Source organism: Rutidosis leptorrhynchoides, chromosome 5, assembly GCF_046630445.1.
Source record: "Rutidosis leptorrhynchoides isolate AG116_Rl617_1_P2 chromosome 5, CSIRO_AGI_Rlap_v1, whole genome shotgun sequence".
Lineage (NCBI taxonomy): Eukaryota > Viridiplantae > Streptophyta > Magnoliopsida > Asterales > Asteraceae > Rutidosis > Rutidosis leptorrhynchoides.
In genome coordinates this window covers 223,126,483-223,134,364 of record NC_092337.1, presented here as the reverse complement: position 1 = coordinate 223,134,364, position 7,882 = coordinate 223,126,483, and positions in this window count along the sequence as shown.

The window sequence follows — 7,882 nt, the reverse complement described above, 5'->3', positions numbered from 1 at the left end:
AGAAGGTGATCCCTTCCATCCACCCCATTGCCCTCTTAACGAAGAACCTGAAGCACTTACCGGCGAACCAATCCGAAACACTATTTTCTCTCTCATTTCCAGAGTATCTCGTCACGATTATATACTACATCAAATTCTAGATTATATTTATCCGCTCGTCTGAACCGACAATCACCCCGGTATAATAGAAGAAGTCAACGAGCTTCGCGCTCGGGTAGTAGATTTGGAGAATATGGTGCAAAGATTACAAACACCAGCAGCAGCACCAGCAGCATAACCAGTACCACCATCATCAACGCCAACAGTACCATTACCACCTCCAACCACAACTACGTCGTAAACCTCAACTTCACAATCTGTCCCATGAGCATCAACGTCATACGCACCATAGATACCAAGGAGTACCAACAACAATAACTGACGAAGTATTAATTCATAACTTCATTGGAGAAACATTCCGCGGCGATTTTGTAATCTCTAAAGTCTTAGAGATTATCTAATCTAGCCCTAACCATAAATCAGTTAAACGAATCAAAATGATAGAAGGAAGAGTAGAAACCCTGACAAAAATGGTGTGTGATTAACAAGCTAAACTTGCTTTACCAATAGCATCAACAGTACCGTTAGCGTTACCAGCATCGTCAGTACAGTCAACATCCGAATCAACAACACCGATAACATCACAAACTCCGTCAATTCAAGAATCACTGTGGACATTATTACGAATCAATAACGTGTATATTGTATCAACGAGTTATGAAGAATTAACTCATTCCCTCTGAAGAAATTATATGTATATATATATATATATATATATATATATATATATATATATATATATATATATTTTGAAATAAATCTTTCCGTGCTAAGCTATTGTGTGTGAATTTTAACTACTCGGTTAATTCATATTACAAATATGCAATAATGTACGTCCTTCGGCCACAACTTAACCAGCGTTAACTACAATCTCTGTCGCAATTCATCAAATTCCAATTCATAATAAATCAAGTATATATTTGATTGTACACTTTCATCATCGATGTACTCGAAAATTTTCAGATAACATCATTCGTACTTTGCGAAATTCACAAGAATTCCACGAACCGAACATCATACATCAACAAATAACGAAGTATTGATTCATAATTTCAATGTCATTAAAGAAATACTGCGTAAAAGTTATGTACTTTTTAAAGCCTTTAGGGATTATTCAATTTTAGTTTCAACCGTAAATCAAATGAGTTTAATTTAACATTAACTCATTAAATCCATATTACATCTGAAGAAAATATACATATATATATTTTCATAAATGAAATGTCCCGTTCTTATTGATTAAAAACGTTCCATATTAATTGATTTCGTTGCGAGGTTTTGACCTCTATATGAGACGTTTTTCAAAGACTGCATTCATTTTTAAACAAACCATAACCTTTATTTCATCAATAAAGGTTTAAAAAGCTTTACGTAGATTATCAAATAATGATAATCTAAAATATCCTGTTTACACACGACCATTACATAATGGTTTACAATACAAATATGTTACAACAAAATAAGTTTCTTGAATGCAGTTTTTACACAATATCATACAAGCATGGACTCCAAATCTTGTCCTTATTTAAGTATGCGACAGCGGAAGCTCTTAATAATCACCTGAGAATAAACATGCTTAAAACGTCAACAAAAATGTTGGTGAGTTATAGGTTTAACCTATATATATCAAATCGTAACAATAGACCACAAGATTTCATATTTCAATACACATCCCATACATAGAGATAAAAATCATTCATATGGTGAACACCTGGTAACCGACAATAACAAGATGCATATATAAGAATATTCCCATCATTCCGGGACACCCTTCGGATATGATATAAATTTCGAAGTACTAAAGCATCCGGTACTTTGGATGGGGTTTGTTAGGCCCAATAGATCTATCTTTAGGATTCGCGTCAATTAGGGTGTCTGTTCCCTAATTCTTAGATTACCAGACTTAATAAAAAGGGGCATATTCGATTTCGATAATTCAACCATAGAATGTAGTTTCACGTACTTGTGTCTATTTTGTAAATCATTTATAAAACCTGCATGTATTCTCATCCCAAAAATATTAGATTTTAAAAGTGGGACTATAACTCACTTTCACAGATTTTTACTTCGTCGGGAAGTAAGACTTGGCCACTGGTTGATTCACGAACCTATAACAATATATACATATATATCAAAGTATGTTCAAAATATATTTACAACACTTTTAATATATTTTGATGTTTTAAGTTTATTAAGTCAGCTGTCCTCGTTAGTAACCTACAACTAGTTGTCCACAGTTAGATGTACAGAAATAAATCGATAAATATTATCTTGAATCAATCCACGACCCAGTGTATACGTATCTCAGTATTGATCACAACTCAAACTATATATTTTGGAATCAACCTCAACCCTGTATAGCTAACTCCAACATTCACATATAGAGTGTCTATGGTTGTTCCGAAATATATATAGATGTGTCGACATGATAGGTCGAAACATTGTATACGTGTCTATGGTATCTCAAGATTACATAATATATAATACAAGTTGATTAAGTTATGGTTGGAATAGATTTGTTACCAATTTACACGTAGCTAAAATGAGAAAAATTATCCAATCTTGTTTTACCCATAACTTCTTCATTTTAAATCCGTTTCGAGTGAATCAAATTGCTATGGTTTCATATTGAACTCTATTTTATGAATCTAGACAAAAAAGTATAGGTTTCTAGTCGGAAAAATAAGTTACAAGTCGTTTTTGTAAAGGTAGTCATTTCAGTCGAAAGAACGACGTCTAGATGACCATTTTAGAAAACATGCTTCCACTTTGAGTTTAACCATAATTTTTGGATATAGTTTCATGTTCATAATAAAAATCATTTTCTCAGAATAACAACTTTTAAATCAAAGTTTATCATAGTTTTTAATTAACTAACCCAAAACAGCCCGCGGTGTTACTACGACGGCGTAAATCCGGTTTTACGGTGTTTTTCGTGTTTCCAGGTTTTAAATCATTAAGTTAGCATATCATATAGATATAGAACATGTGTTTAGTTGATTTTAAAAGTCAAGTTAGAAGGATTAACTTTTTTTTGCGAACAAGTTTAGAATTAACTAAACTATGTTCTAGTGATTACAAGTTTAAACCTTCGAATAAGATAGCTTTATATGTATGAATCGAATGATGTTATGAACATCATTACTACCTTAAGTTCCTTGGATGAACCTACTGGAAAAGAGAAAAATGGATCTAGCTTCAATGGATCCTTGGATGGCTCAAAGTTCTTGAAGCAAAATCATGACACGAAAACAAGTTCAAGTAAGATCATCACTTGAAATAAGATTGTTATAGTTATAGAAATTGAACCAAAGTTTGAATATGATTATTACCTTGTATTAGAATGATAACCTACTGTAAGAAACAAAGATTTCTTGAGGTTGGATGATCACCTTACAAGATTGGAAGTGAGCTAGCAAACTTGAAAGTATTCTTGATTTTATGAAACTAGAACTTTTGGAATTTATGAAGAACACTTAGAACTTGAAGATAGAACTTGAGAGAGTTCAATTAGATGAAGAAAATTGAAGAATGAAAGTGTTTGTAGGTGTTTTTGGTCGTTGGTGTATGGATTAGATATAAAGGATATGTAATTTTGTTTTCATGTAAATAAGTCATGAATGATTACTCATATTTTTGTAATCTTATGAGATATTTCATGCTAGTTGCCAAATGATGGTTCCCACATGTGTTAGGTGACTCACATGGGCTGCTAAGAGCTGATCATTGGAGTGTATATACCAATAGTACATACATCTAAAAGCTGTGTATTGTACGAGTACGAATACGGGTGCATACGAGTAGAATTGTTGATGAAACTGAACGAGAATGTAATTGTAAGCATTTTTGTTAAGTAGAAGTATTTTGATAAGTGTATTGAAGTCTTTCAAAAGTGTATAAATACATATTAAAACACTACATGTATATACATTTTAACTGAGTCGTTAAGTCATCGTTAGTCGTTACATGTAAGTGTTGTTTTGAAACCTTTAGGTTAACGATCTTGTTAAATGTTGTTAACCCAATGTTTATAATATCAAAAGAGATTTTAAATTATTATATTATCATGATATTATGATGTACGAATATCTCTTAATATGATATATATACATTAAATGTCGTTACAACGATAAACGTTACATATATGTCTCGTTTCAAAATCATTAAGTTAGTAGTCTTGTTTTTACATATGTAGTTCATTGTTAATATAATTAATGATATGTTTACTTATCATAATATCATGTTAACTATATATATAACCATATATATGTCATCATATAGTTTTTTACAAGTTTTAACGTTCGTGAATCACCGGTCAACTTGGGTGGTCAATTGTCTATATGAAACCTATTTCAATTAATCAAGTCTTAACAAGTTTGATTGCTTAACATGTTGGAAACATTTAATCATGTAAATATCAATCTCAATTAATATATATAAACGTGGAAAAGTTCGGGTCACTACAGTACCTACCCGTTAAATAAATTTCGTCCCGAAATTTTAAGCTGTTGAAGGTGTTGACGAATCTTCTGGAAATATATGCGGGTATTTCTTCTTCATCTGATCTTCACGCTCCCAGGTGAACTCGGGTCCTCTACGAGCATTCCATCGAACCTTAACAATTGGTATCTTGTTTTGCTTAAGTCTTTTAACCTCACGATCTATTATTTCGACGGGTTCTTCGATGAATTGGAGTTTTTCGTTGATTTGGATTTCATCTAACGGAATAGTGAGATCTTCTTTAGCAAAACATTTCTTCAAATTCGAGACGTGGAAAGTGTTATGTACAGCCGCGAGTTGTTGAGGTAACTCAAGTCGGTAAGCTACTGGTCCGACACGATCAATAATCTTGAATGGTCCAATATACCTTGGATTTAATTTCCCTCGTTTACCAAATCGAACAACGCCTTTCCAAGGTGAAACTTTAAGCATGACCATCTCTCCAATTTCAAATTCTATATCTTTTCTTTTAATGTCAGCGTAGCTCTTTTGTCGACTTTGGGCGGTTTTCAACCGTTGTTGAATTTGGATGATCTTCTCGGTAGTTTCTTGTATAATCTCCGGACCCGTAATCTGTCTATCCCCCACCTCACTCCAACAAATCGGAGACCTGCACTTTCTACCATAAAGTGCTTCAAACGGCGCCATCTCAATGCTTGAATGGTAGCTGTTGTTGTAGGAAAATTCTGCTAATGGTAGATGTCGATCCCAACTGTTTCCGAAATCAATAACACATGCTCGTAGCATGTCTTCAAGCGTTTGTATCGTCCTTTCGCTCTGCCCATCAGTTTGTGGATGATAGGCAGTACTCATGTCTAGACGAGTTCCTAATGCTTGCTGTAATGTCTGCCAGAATCTTGAAATAAATCTGCCATCCCTATCAGAGATAATAGAGATTGGTATTCCATGTCTGGAGACGACTTCCTTCAAATACAGTCGTGCTAACTTCTCCATCTTGTCATCTTCTCTTATTGGTAGGAAGTGTGCTGATTTGGTGAGACGATCAACTATTACCCAAATAGTATCAAAACCACTTGCAGTCCTTGGCAATTTAGTGATGAAATCCATGGTAATGTTTTCCCATTTCCATTCCGGGATTTCGGGTTGTTGAAGTAGACCTGATGGTTTCTGATGCTCAGCTTTGACCTTAGAACACGTCAAACATTCTCCTACGTATTTAGCAACATCGGCTTTCATACCCGGCCACCAAAAATGTTTCTTGAGATCCTTGTACATCTTCCCCGTTCCAGGATGTATTGAGTATCTGGTTTTATGAGCTTCTCTAAGTACCATTTCTCTCATATCTCCAAATTTTGGTACCCAAATCCTTTCAGCCCTATACCGGGTTCCGTCTTCCCGAATATTAAGATGCTTCTCCGATCCTTTGGGTATTTCATCCTTTAAATTTCCCTCTTTTAAAACTCCTTGTTGCGCCTCCTTTATTTGAGTAGTAATGTTATTATGAATCATTATATTCATAGATTTTACTCGAATGGGTTCTCTATCCTTCCTGCTCAAGGCATCGGCTACCACATTTGCCTTCCCCGGGTGGTAACGAATCTCAAAATCGTAATCATTCAATAATTCAATCCACCTACGCTGCCTCATATTCAGTTGTTTCTGATTAAATATGTGTTGAAGACTTTTGTGGTCGGTATATATAATACTTTTGACCCCATATAAGTAGTGCCTCCAAGTCTTTAATGCAAAAACAACCGCGCCTAATTCCAAATCATGCGTCGTATAATTTTGTTCGTGAATCTTCAATTGTCTAGACGCATAAGCAATCACCTTCGTTCGTTGCATTAATACACAACCGAGACCTTGCTTTGATGCGTCACAATAAATCACAAAATCATCATTCCCTTCAGGCAATGACAATATAGGTGCCGTAGTTAGCTTTTTCTTCAATAACTGAAACGCTTTCTCTTGTTCATCATTCCATTCAAATTTCTTCCCTTTATGCGTTAATGCAGTCAAGGGTTTTGCTATTCTGGAAAAGTCTTGGATGAACCTTCTGTAGTAACCAGCTAGTCCTAAAAACTGGCGTATGTGTTTCGGAGTTTTCGGGGTTTCCCACTTTTCAACAGTTTCTATCTTTGCCGGATCCACCTTAATACCTTCTTTGTTCACTATGTGACCGAGGAATTGAACTTCTTCCAACCAAAATGCACACTTTGAAAACTTAGCGTACAATTCTTCCTTCCTCAATACTTCTAACACCTTTCTCAAATGTTCACCGTGTTCTTGGTCATTCTTTGAGTAAATAAGTATGTCATCAATGAAAACAATGACAAACTTGTCAAGGTATGGTCCACACACTCGGTTCATAAGGTCCATGAACACAGCTGGTGCATTAGTTAAACCAAACGGCATGACCATAAACTCGTAATGACCGTAACGTGTTCTGAAAGCAGTCTTTGGAATATCATCTTCTTTCACCCGCATTTGATGATACCCGGAACGTAAGTCAATCTTTGAATAAACAGACGAGCCTTGTAGTTGATCAAATAAGTCGTCGATTCTCGGTAGTGGGTAGCGGTTCTTGATGGTAAGTTTGTTCAACTCTCGGTAGTCGATACACAACCTGAATGTACCATCTTTTTTCTTGACAAACAAAACAGGAGCTCCCCACGGTGATGTGCTTGGTCGAATGAAACCACGCTCTAAAAGTTCTTGTAATTGGCTTTGTAGTTCTTTCATCTCGCTGGGTGCGAGTCTGTAAGGAGCACGAGCTATTGGTGCAGCTCCTGGTACAAGATCTATTTGAAATTCAACGGATCGATGTGGGGGTAATCCCGGTAATTCTTTCGGAAATACATCGGGAAATTCTTTTGCAATGGGAACATCATTGATGCTCTTTTCTTCAGTTTGTACTTTCTCGACGTGTGCTAGAACAGCATAGCAACCTTTTCTTATTAGTTTTTGTGCCTTCAAATTACTAATAAGATGTAGCTTCGTGTTGCCCTTTTCTCCGTACACCATTAAGGGTTTTCCTTTTTCTCGTATAATGCGAATTGCATTTTTGTAACAAACGATCTCCGCTTTCACTTCTTTCAACCAGTCCATACCGATTATCACATCAAAACTCCCTAACTCTACTGGTATCAAATCAATCTTAAATGTTTCGCTAACCAGTTTAATTTCTCGATTCCGACATATATTATCTGCTGAAATTAATTTACCATTTGCTAATTCTAGTAAAAATTTACTATCCAAAGGCGTCAATGGACAACTTAATTTAGCACAAAAATCTCTACTCATATAGCTTCTATCCGCACCC